Source organism: Anomaloglossus baeobatrachus, chromosome 5, assembly GCF_048569485.1.
Source record: "Anomaloglossus baeobatrachus isolate aAnoBae1 chromosome 5, aAnoBae1.hap1, whole genome shotgun sequence".
NCBI classification, from domain to species: Eukaryota; Metazoa; Chordata; class Amphibia; order Anura; family Aromobatidae; genus Anomaloglossus; species Anomaloglossus baeobatrachus.
The window spans coordinates 415,883,972-415,897,402 of NC_134357.1; the positions used below are offsets into that span (position 1 = coordinate 415,883,972).

At 50.6% G+C, this 13,431-nt stretch overlaps 1 protein-coding gene across 5 annotated transcripts in view; it reads right to left on the bottom strand.

Moving 5' to 3' along the window:
* KCNH6 (potassium voltage-gated channel subfamily H member 6) overlaps positions 1-13,431 on the bottom strand; it is a 410,680-nt gene that overhangs the window by 178,414 nt on the left and 218,835 nt on the right. The window lies entirely within an intron of this gene.

Sequence of the window (13,431 nt, forward strand, 5' to 3'; positions counted from 1 at the left end):
CCAACACTCAACTACTGAACTGTTCTGACACTTTTCTCGCCTCCAGGCCTGTGAACTCCTTGGTGGGTGGAGCCAACCGCTTAGCTCTGCCCCACCCGGTGTGGACATCAGACACTGGAGGGAGGCAACAAGGGTTTTTGTTTGGCTGATGTCCCTGTCTGATGGGGTGGGGTGTTTGTATGTTATCTGTGACGACCTGGCTAGGCCAGGGCGCCACATTCCCCCTTGGTGAAATGCAGACCGTCCGCGGGCTGCCCGTCCATCACTGGTTTTATTTTTTTTCAAAACTGTAAAAAGATATAAATACCATGTAAAACATTTTCAAACGTAAGCATTTCTTGTAAGGACACTTCAAACGTTACACATATAAAACATTTTTAATACTGACGGACGGACGGATGTCTTCTGCTCTCCCACCCAAGCAACCTAACCCTGATGCTGCCCCTAAGAAGTGGGCAGCACCCCTTGACCCCAGTCCAGGTTCAGGCTGCCCGAGCGGGCACGGGTACGGGCACGGGAAGCATCAGCAGCAAAAAGGGGGCCTGGGACCAGGGACAGAAGTCCACCCATTAAATAGTTCAGGCTGCCTGCAATAGGACCAAGACTAAAACAGAGGGGCTCCCCTAGAAGCTCTAAGCCATGGGAGCCCAACACAAATGAGTGTGCACGGAAGACAGCTACCCCAGGTCACAGCTGGCACGAAGAGAGGGAACACCTGAAACCGACACCAGTGGGCCCAGGTACCAGGCCGTAAGTAAAGGCATGTTGAAACTGCAATACCTGTGTGGACCGTTTCCTTCTTGCCTCCGTACACTGACTGTTTCCTACTATAACCCCCATCATCACCTGCCGGGGCCTAGCCCTGCTTGCGGAGGGCCCAAAACACCTAAGCTGCATTGTTCCACCAGCCCCAGCAGGACCCTGCAGCGGTGGCTACCATAACCTGGCCGCACACCGCAAGTCGCGTAGTCAAAGACTATTTATTTTTATTTCTCTCTTTTCTTTTACCCCTTTTTGTTCGGACCGACCCCTAGGGTCACGGGAACGGGCATCGGCCGCGACCACGACTCCCCTGTGTGCCACACACGCCCGGGACCGAGTACCCCATTGCCCCGGGGCGTCACACATGAAATACCTGTAACACCAGGGGTCCTGAGGTAAGAAGAGGTCTCTAATACTGGAGATACCAGGGGTGCTGAGGTAAGAAGAGGCCACTCACACTGCTGTCTATCCTTACTGATCTAATAATGGAGATACCAGGGGTGCTGAGGTAAGAAGAGGCCTCTAATATTGGAGATACCAAGAGTGCTGAGGTAAGAGGAGGCCACACACACTGCTGTCCACCCTGAGTGATTTAATAATGGAGATACCAGGGGTGCTGAGATAAGAAGAGGCCTCTAATATTAGAGGGTGCTGAGGTAAGAAGAGGCTGCTCACACTGCTGTCCATTCTGTCTTTTTGATCTGATACCTGAAAACCAGGGTTGTTAAGGTAAGAAAAAGTCTCTAACACTGGAGATACTAGGAGTGCTGAGGAAAGAAGAGGTTGCTAACACTACTGTCCACCATGTCTGTCTGATTTAATACAGGAGATTCCAAAGATGCTAGCGTAAGAAGAGTCTGCTCACACCTTGTCTATCTGATCTAATACTCCAGACATGATGGATTCTGCTGTAAGAAGATGTCAGTCATTCTTGTCATCAGTACTGATACAAGATCTGGTGTTCAGGCCTTTAGGCACTATAGAAGCTACGGTAGTTCTGTTGAAAATGTTGTCAAGTATATGTAAAGAGTTAACATAAAATATTTCTGTGTCCCATTTAAGATAACTGATGGTGTATGTGCTGACTGGGATAATAACTCTGTTACAACGTCTATTATCCACATTTACTTGTGAATTCTTATTCATGAAGGATTCCCCTCTCCTCGCATTTCTGTTCCTGCAGATCAGCAGCCTCATTAAAGTAGAGAACAAAGGACATCCTGCTGTTTTCTTCTGTTCAATCAATTAAATGGAAGCTCAGCCTGAAATAATCTTAAATATAATGAGGCTTACAGTTAATAATCACACTGTGTAGAGGAGGACATTTTTTTGCCCAGAGTTCACCACTATGGCCCTATCACTCTATAGATGACAATGATTATGAAGAGGCTATTCTTTAATACTTCGAGTCCTCTAATTAACAGACATAATGAACGTGGTTCATAAGTATCAATTCTTCACCTTTTAGACTTTGTTTAGATGAGGTCCAAACATTTTTAAATTTACACAAAAACAAATAAACCTTAATCTTTATTTATTTTTTTTTTTTAAGAAAATTTTAAAACTGTTTTTAAAGAATACTTTCACAATATCTTCCTCTTTAAGCTCTGCATTTCAATGTATGCATGCATCCAAATGTGAAAACGGTTGTCATACGCCAACAATGTAAAGCTAATGGATGTGCTAGATGAGCCAGAACAAGACACTCAATGGTTAAGTCCAGGAGTGTTAGTGAATTTTTCGTGTGGATAAGTGCACAAATAATAGGTGGTGGATGACAGTATGAGGATAAGATTTTAACAAACCTCAGTCACATGCTGAAGAATTTCTCTGCACAGAAATGTAGCGCCCCTGAAGCCATCAGGAGCTACAGGGAACTGCATCCGAGCCAGGATGCAGGGCCTACCCCTAGGGACCCAAAAGACCAGTGTTGATAACACCAAAACATTCATTCTAATTCCTGTTTCTCCCTTCCCTAAGGACTGGTGACAGACTAGGATTGGACCCAATGGATGGCCACCTAGGGGTGGAGCCGATCCAGTCCACTAGACTACAACCAGGGAGGAGGGGTCAGACAGTCAGTAATGGAAGTGGAAGGAGACGGACGTAACCATACTGACAGGAGAGTGTAATGGTGACCTGAGGGCCCAGGCGTGTGGTTGCCGGTGGAGTACGGTGGAGTACTCCCGGAACCATAGCACCGACGGGGTACAGAGCCCTAGGCCAGGCAAACGCTCCAGGCAGACCTGATAATATCTGCACGGTAAGGGGACCATCCAGGACCTCACTGACATTAACGTTCGACATACAGTAGCAACGGGAGAATCGGGGAACAGGACCAGAGAAACCGACTCCCACAGGGTTCAAGCTACAGTACCTGTTATATGGACTAAGACTGAAAGAGAACCAGGAGGGGACCCCCAGACGCTCAAAGCCACGGGGACCCACCAACCAGAGACAGGTGCAGGGGAAGACAGCCACCAGGTCATCACGCCGGCACTGGAACTAAGGGGACCAGTGGTGAGAACCAGCCTTTCTCGGGTTGCCAGCCATAACAACGCTGTGAGTAACGAAACCAGTTACACTGCAATCCCTTGTGTGGCCTACCTTCTTGGGGGCCCAACATCCAGGCTGCCACCAACATCAGCCCCAGTAGTGAGAACTGGGCAGCAGTGGCTCCACTTAACTAGCCGCAATCCGCAAGTGGCGTCACAACAAAAACCTTTATAACATCTCCCCTGTAAATAACCCCCTTTTTAAATCGACCCCCAGGGTCATGGAACCGGGCTGTTGTGTCCCATGAATGGGAACAACCTGTTGTATATAATTCTTGCATTGCATATTTTTCCTCCTATCAGGAAATTCCTTACTGTTACTAGGTAGATTAGACTGTATGAAGTTTGTCCCTATGTTCCTCCCTTAGTTGGCTTCTGTATAGAAAGCTCCTCCCTTCTCCTTCAGTTTAGTCTAGAGAGGAACCATTACTGAAGAGACATGTCTGCAACCCTGTACAGATTATTCCTTTTCACCTGCCTTTACTTTGTACTTAATATAAGATTCTAGAAGAAAACTACAGCGTTTCTCCTTGTCTTCCTACAAGTCATCGTTCGGGCTGAGTTAACACTATCTGTGGAAGCCGGTAGAGTGAGTAAAATCATACAGTTATCTAAGGGACTGATAATTAGAGTGGTTGGATTCATTGCTACCAGGAAGAGACAGAATAGTGAAAAGGACTAGCTGTGACCGTGATTAGTATACATATATCAGTAAAGAATAGTGATGAGCGAGTACTAAAAAGCTCGGGTGCTCGAAGCTCGGGCCGAGCATCCCAAGATACTCGTGTACTCGGGCCGAGCAACGAGCCCAATGTTATCCTATGGGAGACCCGAGTATTTTTGTGAAATGACCCCCCGGCAGCATGGAGAAACCCTAAAAATGTCACAAAAGTCTCAGAAGAGTGCTCAAATGACATGGCAACAGCATGGGGAAGACCCCTTGAAGCATTTATCACTAAAAAGTCACAGCTGTGAACAATTTTGTCCGCGTTTCACGCCATTTTTACGGACTCACCAGAAAACCTTCCAAAATGACCCCAAAATGATTTTTCATGGCAGAAATGTTAAGGGCACATACCCAATAGTGAGATAGAGCTGGTGTATGTTACTTTTTGAGATTAATACATGAAAGATTTTACGTGAAAACATTGTGTGGCACTCCGATGTCCCTGAGAAGAGACGTACATGAAGGCCTCTTGAGTCTAATGTGCCCATTTTGAGGAAGTGAGTCTTTGTAGTATTTTCCTTTGCCAGGGCAGTCCAAAATTGTGAGGTTCACCAATGCCCCTGCATAGAGACGTGCATGAGGGCCTGTAAACCTGAAGTGCCCATTGGAAGGAAGTGGGTGTATTATAGTATAGCCCTTTGGCAGGGCAGCCAAAAATTGGGAGGCTCCACGTTGTCCCTGGGTAGAGACGTGCATGAGGGCCTGTAAACCTGAAGTGCCCATTGGAAGGAAGTGGGTCTATTGTAGTATAGCCCTTTGGCAGGGCAGCCAAAAATTGGGAGGCTCCACGTTGTCCCTGGATAGAGACGTGCATGAGGGCCTGTAAACCTGAAGTGCCCATTGGAAGGAAGTGGGTGTATTATAGTATAGCCCTTTGGCAGGGCAGCCAAAAATTGGGAGGCTCCACGTTGTCCCTGGGTAGAGACGTGCATGAGGGCCTGTAAACTTGAAGTGCCCATTGTAAGGAAGTGGGTCTATTGTAGTATAGCCCTTTGGCAGGGCAGTCCAAAATTGTGAGGTTCACCAATGCCCCTGCATAGAGACGTGCATGAGGGCCTGTAAACCTGAAGTGCCCATTGGAAGGAAGTGGGTCTATTGTAGTATAGCCCTTTGGCAGGGCAGCCAAAAATTGGGAGGCTCCACGTTGTCCCTGGATAGAGACGTGCATGAGGGCCTGTAAACCTGAAGTGCCCATTGGAAGGAAGTGGGTGTATTATAGTATAGCCCTTTGGCAGGGCAGCCAAAAATTGGGAGGCTCCACGTTGTCCCTGGGTAGAGACGTGCATGAGGGCCTGTAAACTTGAAGTGCCCATTGTAAGGAAGTGGGTCTATTGTAGTATAGCCCTTTGGCAGGGCAGTCCAAAATTGTGAGGTTCACCAATGCCCCTGCATAGAGACGTGCATGAGGGCCTGTAAACCTGAAGTGCCCATTGGAAGGAAGTGGGTCTATTGTAGTATAGCCCTTTGGCAGGGCAGCCAAAAATTGGGAGGCTCCACGTTGTCCCTGGATAGAGACGTGCATGAGGGCCTGTAAACCTGAAGTGCCCATTGGAAGGAAGTGGGTCTATTGTAGTATAGCCCTTTGGCAGGGCAGCCAAAAATTGGGAGGCTCCACGTTGTCCCTGGATAGAGACCTGTTAGGTTCTTAGTGCCTCCGTGCTTGCATTTAAAAACCGCACGTGTGTGCCTGTTGGTGGCAGCTTTCCGCTGCACTTGTGTGCATTTTGCAAAAACTTGGATATAACGCACAAGTCTAGTGAATACACATCAGCACAGCATTGCAAAATGCGCAAGGGCGTTGTCAACGAACAAGGAAGTGGACGTGATAGTGGTGCAGGCAGAGACCGAGGTCGTGTGCAAGCTCTAATTTCACCACAACAAAGGGCCACATCTACTCGCTCGCACGTCCTGTCCCAAATTCTTGGGGACCGCAGCAGTACACCGCTCTTGAACCAAGACCAGTGTCAACAGGTTGTTAGTTGGATAGCGGATAATGCTTCCAGTCAGATTGGCACCACCACAAACACTCTGTCTTCCACACGGTCAAGTGTCAGTAGCCGTGATACTGCACCGCACATTTTGGAACCTGATCCTCCTTCCTACCACCAGGCCGAATACACGTCCACGGACATTACTGATCCCACACTTGGACACTCGGAAGAGCTGTTCGTTCACGTTTCCATTCACACATTCTGGCCTCTCGCCAGCTCCTGTTGAAGTGGGTCATGAGGAGATCGTATGTACAGATGCCCAAATATTTCAGCAGCCATTTTCTCACGAAGTTGGCAACGTGTCTCAACAAGGGGTGGACGATGATGAGACACAATTGTCAGGAAGTCAGGAGGAGCAGGGTGCGGAAGACGAAGACGACGTGGTGGCTGATCCAGTAACTGACCCAACCTGGCAGGAGGATATGCAGAGCGAGGACAGCAGTGCACAGGGGGAGGGAGGCGTAGCATCCCAACAGGCAGTAAGAAGCAGGGTGGTGGCCCCAGGCAGACGTCAGGCAACTGTTCCCCGGAACAACACGACACAAGGTGCCTGTACAAATGTTAGGTCTTCCCGAGTCTGGCAGTTTTTTAAGTTGGCTCCAGATGATTCTAAAAAGGCCATTTGCAACACCTGCCGTGCCAGCATCAGCAGGGGTACCAAAACTAGCAGCCTGACCACCACCAGAATGATCAGGCACATGTCAGCCAAGCACCCGACTTTGTGGGATGTACAACAGAGTCGAGGAGCAGTGCTTGCTGATGTCACTGCTACGGAACCTAAAGACTCATCTGTTCAGAAATGCCTATAACCTTCAATGACCTCACTGCTTCACCCCCGTGCGGAGCTGCCGCCCCACCACCGTGCGGAGCTGCCGCCCCACCCCCGTGCGGAGCTGCCGCCCCACCCCCGTGCGGAGCTGCCGCCCCACCACCGTGCGGAGCTGCCGCCCCACCACCGTGCGGAGCTGCCGCCCCACCACCGTGCGGAGCTGCCGCCCCACCACCGTGCGGAGCTGCCGCCCCACCACCGTGCGGAGCTGCCGCCCCACCACCGTGCGGAGCTGCCGCCCCACCACCGTGCGGAGCTGCCGCCCCACCACCGTGCGGAGCTGCCGCCCCACCTACACCCCACCTACTGTCTCCTCCCCAAAATCCTTTAGGATGTAAGCCCGCAAGGGCAGGGCCCTCTTCCCCCTGTGCTAGTCTGTCTATTGTAACGTGTACATGTATTCTGTATGTAACCCCCTCATGTACAGCACCATGGAATCAATGGTGCTCTATAAATAAACAATAATAATAATAATAATAATACATCTTCGCTTGTTGTGCATGCGAGCCAATCCCCTGTCCATGCTGCCCGCGAACAAGCCTCCTCCGGCCCTGCACCTCTGCGTTGCCCACGCAGAAATAACACCATCATCAAGCACGTCCTTGTCCCAGCGCAGCGTTCAGTTATCCATTCAGCAAACCTTTGAACGCAGGCGCAAATACACTGACAACGCCCCACATGCCACACTTCTAAATGCTAACATTTCGCGACTGCTTGCGCTGGAAATGTTGCCTTTTAGGCTGGTTGAGACAGAAGCATTCCGCGACCTGATGGTGGCAGCTGTCCCACGTTACTCGGTCCCCAGCCGCCACTATTTCTCCCGGTGTGCCGTCCCCGCATTGCATAACCACGTGTCACAAAACATCACACGTGCCCTGAACAACGCTGTTTCACCCAAAGTCCACCTAACCACAGGCACGTGGACAAGTGCATGTGGGCAAGGCCGCTACATCTCGTTGACGTCACATTGGGTTAATATTGTGGAAGCTGGGACCCAGTCTGAGCGAGGGACGTAACACGTCCTTCCCACACCAAGGTTTGCAGGCCCTACCTCAGTCAGTGTTTCACCCACACTCTACAGCTCCGGAATGTCATGCTCCTCAGCCTCCTCCTCCTCCTGCGCATCCTCATCCACTTTACCCTCCACACCAGTCCCAAGCTGGAATTGTCGCGGGCGGAGGAGGGGACGCTGCGCTCTCCCACTGCTCGGGTCCGGCTGCCGCTGCTCTACGGCTGCTGCTGCTCGGTGGCTCGAGCGATGGCCGGATCCCGGAGGCTCGAGCGGCGCTCCTCGCCCGTGAGTGAAAAGGGGTGGTTTGGGTTTTGGGGATATTGTCCGTGACGCCACCCACGGTTGTGGTGATTGTGTGGACACCACCGCTGCTCTGGACGGGTATCCCGGGAGCCTGTGACAGGGAGCAGCTTTTTTGTTATTTCTCCCCTCCGTGGGTAGGGGGGTTGGTTGTCCCGGGGCCCGGTGATGGGGTAGAGATGGATGACAGGCGGGTAGCGGGGCCTGATGAGGTGCAGGGTCGCAGGGGCAGCGCTGTGCCGCACGGCACGGAGGTACTCACTCAGCCCAATGATGATGACACAGTTCACGGTAAAACAAGTGGCTGGATGGACGGGTCCCTCGGACGGCTGCGGTTGTTCCTCCCTGCAGGTTAGTGATGACTGTCTCTCCCTGCACCTAAGTTCAGTGTTGGTAGTGATGGTTTCCCACCGGTAACCCGCTCCCCGGCCTGGATATGGGCCGGAGGAGACCCTTTTGCCCACAGGCGCTGGCCCTGGGAGACGGTTGCCCTTGGCGGTGGCGGTGTCTCCCCTTCACGGTTGGACGGTTGCCTTCTATCGTGACTTGGCTGTTTGGAAACCCTGAGGTCCCCTTCACTAACGGATTTGGCAAATTCACGGCGACACCAAGCCTTGCCGGGATCCGAAAGGCCCCTGCCAATGGTGCTGTCTTCTCTTTGTATACCGGTCCGGTACGGCCGGGTCACCACCCGTCCACGGTCCTTACGGCAGACTCCAATCGGCCTCCACTGCAGACGGTCACCACATCCTGCCAACCTTGCTGTCCTGTCCGGGCCACACACCCGGACCAACTTCAGGCTCTTTGCTGTCACTTTTCTCCTCTCTACTACTTTCCTCCTTCCACTTCCTTAGCTTAACTCTCACTGCCTGTGTTTTCCCTCCTCCTTGGTGAGTGGAGACCAACCGCCTGGCTCCACCCCCTGGTGTGGACAACAGCCCCTGGGGAAGGCAACAAGGATTTTGTGTTTTGACTATGATATGCCTGCAGGGAGTGTGGGGTGTGTAAGTGTTGTGCTCTGTGGCCCCTGGCTTGTCCAGGGCGACACAGAAGCACTGCAGCACTGCCTCGGCGAAGCGGCAACAGGCTGTGCTGAAGCTAATCTGCATAGGTGACAAACCCCACAATGCAGAAGAGGTGTGTACAGCTCTGAAACAGCAGGCAGATCACTGGCTCACACCTCTGAACCTAAAGCCAGGAAAGGTTGTGTGTGACAATGGCCGGAACCTGGTGGCGGCTTTGAGGCGAGGCCAGCTGACACATGTTCCATGCGTGGCCCATGTGCTCAACCTCGTGGTTCAGCGGTTTCTAAAGTCATACCCAGAGCTGTCTGATCTGCTGGTAAAAGTTCGCCGCCTGTCTGTACATTTTCGAAAGTCACCTACTGCTTCAGCCGGCCTTGCCGGCTTTCAGCGCCTTTTGCATCTTCCGGCTCACAGACTGGTGTGTGATGTCCCCACGCGTTGGAATTCAACTCTGCACATGTTGGTCAGGATATGTGAGCAGAAGAGGGCAGTTGTTGAGTACCTGCATCACCTAAGCCGTAGGGAAATGGGTCAAACTCCACACATAACACCTGAGGAGTGGAGATGGATGTCCGACCTATGTACCATCCGCCAAAACTTTGAGGACTCCACCAAGATGGTGAGCGGCGATGACGACATTATTAGCGTCACCATACCGCTTCTCTGCCTTCTAAAATGGTCTCTGCTCAAAAAACAACCATGATGCATTTCAGGCGGAGCGCGATGAGTTTGAGCAAGAAACAGTAGTGGGTGTGGGTGATAACACACAGCCCAGCCTCGTCTCATCACAACGTGCAGTGGAGGACTATGACGAGGAGGAGGATGAAGACATGGAGCAACTCTCTGGCCAAATTGAGGATATGACATGCAGTCATATCCTCGGTTCAGCGTGGCTGGCCAGAGGACAGGGTAGATGAGGAGGAGGAGGAGGAGGAGGAGGAGGAGGAGGACAGCATGTTCAGTCATCGTGTTGGTCAGGATACTGAAGTGATGGCTGTTAAGAGTCTGGCACACATGGCTGACTTTATGGTATGCTGCCTGTGTCGTGACCCTCGCGTTAAGAACATCTTTGCCGACAATCATTACTGGTTGGTAACACTGTTACACCCACGCTACAAGGAGAACTTTATGTCTCTTATTCCCGAGGCGAAGAGGTCAGGCAAAATGCAGCAGTTCCAGAAGGCCATAGTCACGGAAGTAGGCAAAGCATTCCCCTCACAAAACGCTAGCGGCATAGGTCAGGAATCAGTGGACTACGAAGGCGTACAGCCGAGAGGGGCAGAAGTCCAATACGCCAGAGGTAGGGGAACAGTCTTTAAGATGTGGGACAGTTTTCTCAGGCCCTCACATACCACAGCCCCTGAGGTGCGGGGTAGTGCCACAAAAAATCCTAAGTTTGCCCAGATGCTCAAGGAGTACCTTGCAGATCAAACAACTGTACTCCGACATTCCTCTGTGCCTTACAATTAATGGGTATCCAAGCTGGACACGTGGCATGAATTGGTTCTCTACGCCTTCGAAGTCCTGGCATGCCCTGCCGCTAGCGTTTTGTCAGAGCGTGTTTTTAGTGCCGCAGGTGGAATCATTACAGATAAACGCACCTGCCTGTCAACTGTAAATGTTGACAGGCTGACTCTGATCAAGATGAACAAGGGTTGGATTGGGCCAGACTTCACCACACCACCAGCAAATGAGAGCGGAATTTAAAGTTTGCCATGTACCTACACTCACCCATGGGTACACACTTCTGGACTTTGGCTAATCGCTGGACTGCTCCTCCTTCTCCTCATGCGCCATCATGATGACCGTTACAATAGTTAGGCCGTTGTTTCAGGTATACCCCCAGTGGTAAATTTTTTCGACCATTCTTTCAGAATGGACATTACAACGACAGGCGACCCGCTCCTTTGCAATGGGAACAATGTTTTGAGGCCCTTATGCACATCTCTATCCAGGGACAATGTGGAGCCTGACGCTGCCACCGACTGCAACACACACGTGCTGTTTTTAAATGCAAGCACGGACGCAATAAGAACCTAACTGGTTTTTAGGAGCGACAAATACCGAGAAGTCTGACACTATCAGCCACTGCTGACTGACGTGTATTATACACTAGACTTGTGCGTTATATAATAGTTTGTGCAAAACGTGCACCTGTACGCTGCCACCGACAGACACACACGTGCTGTTTTTAAATGCAAGCACGGACGCAATAAGAACCTAACTGGTTTTTAGGAGCGACAAATACTGAGAAGTCTGACACTATCAGCCACTGCTGACTGACGTGTATTATACACTAGACTTGTGCGTTATATAATAGTTTGTGCAAAACGTGCACCTGTACGCTGCCACCGACAGACACACACGTGCTGTTTTTAAATGCAAGCACGGACGCAATAAGAACCTAACTGGTTTTTAGGAGCGACAATTACTGAGAAGTCTGACACTATCTGGACTGTTTTAGACTGTGTACACCAGCCCCAGATATGATGAAGGCTGGTATACGGTCACCACTAGGAATGGCTATATACCCTGCCTGCCTGCCTGCCTGTATACTGCTACAATAGTCCTGACAAGGACTCTTCTGGTCACTAGCCTGTATTCAGACCTGGCTATACCCTGCCTGTATATAGCAACAATAGTCCTGAGAAGGACTCTGCTACTGTACTCCGACCTGGCTATACCCTGCCTGCCTGTATACAACTAGAATAGTCCTGAGAAGGACTTTTGGTCACACTGTTTGCAGCCCTGCAACTGAAAAAGCTATAAAGGGCCGCAAAGCTTTCCCTGAATCAGCGACACTCTCCCTGCACTAAAAGTCTGGATAGCTGTGAGCAGAGCACAGCGCGCCGGCCGGTATAAAGGCTCGGTCACGCTGTGCAGGCCGGCCAATCACTGCAATTCCACAACTAACAGGGCTGTGGCATTGCAGTGGTCTGCCAGCCAATCCCTGCATGAGGGCTGGCTCTCAAAAGAGCGCCAACATGCAGGGATGAAGACCACGAGTACAGCACGAGTATCGCGAGATTACTCGGTTCCCGCCGAGCAGCCCGAGTACAGCGATACTCGTGCGAGTACCGAGTAGTTACAAGCATGCTCGCTCATCACTAGTAAAGAACCTGTTTCCAGGAGTGCTATACTGCATACAATCCAGAGAAAGGATTACCCCAAGGGGCTGATAACAAGCCACAGCATAAAACCTTATAGCAGCTTCAGACAAAGTGCCCTGTAAAGTATTAACCTGTTATCAGAACTGTGTGCAGCTATAAACCTAGAATCACCCATCAGCTAATTGTAAATTGCAGCCAGAGACTCTGCAAATACATTCTGCAAAACACAGACTGCTGGCTGCAGAGATTGCAACATTGTATTGTTTCCCTGACAACCAGTGCAGAGCAGCATTCACCCTTCCTGATGGAGTCAAAGAGAGCTCTCTCACTACCTGCTTTAAAGCAACAAGAGGAATACAGGGACTCACACTTACATTACAGTGAAAGATCTAAGCGGTTGACCAAACCAACATGGAAGGTTAAAGAGAACTTAGAAACAGCCAGAAGTGAACTGTTTACCCACACAGCATTATTGTGGCAAAGAGTGCAAAAACAAGTGACTGTTTTATCTGCGCCCGGTGCTGATAAGCTACCACCAGGGGGAGTTCTTGAACAACTGTACTCAGCATACCGGTCTTACAAAGAGATTTGTAAAAAATATTCCTCTACCCTGCTGAGATCAAATACATCTGAGTCTCAAAAAGAACTACAGGACTTTCAACAGCTTAATGCTGAACGAGACCGCACCGTGTGCGACATTGTGAGCGAGACTGAAGCAAAAATTGCGCAAATGTCAGGAGCGGCATCTTACAAATCCAGGTCCATTAAGAGCTCAAGGCACTCACTCAAATCAGGCTCATCAAGGTACTCAACCCTCAGCGAGCAGCTCATAAAGGCGCGCGCTGAAGCAGAAACAACAAAAGTACACGCCATCTTCGCCCAGAGAGAAGCAGAGATGAAAGCAGAATCTGCAAGCAGAGAAGCAGAGATGAAAGCAGAATCTGCACGCAAGGAAGCAGAAATTGAAGCCCTTCAGAAGGAATGTGAACATGTGGCGGCCATGGCAAGGCTAAAAGTCTTTGAGCAAGCTCTGGGTGGGAGCCAAGAAGGCAGCGCCAGTTTGTGTGATCTCGACACAGAAGACTCAATTAAGCGTACAAGAGATTACGTGCTGAGCCAA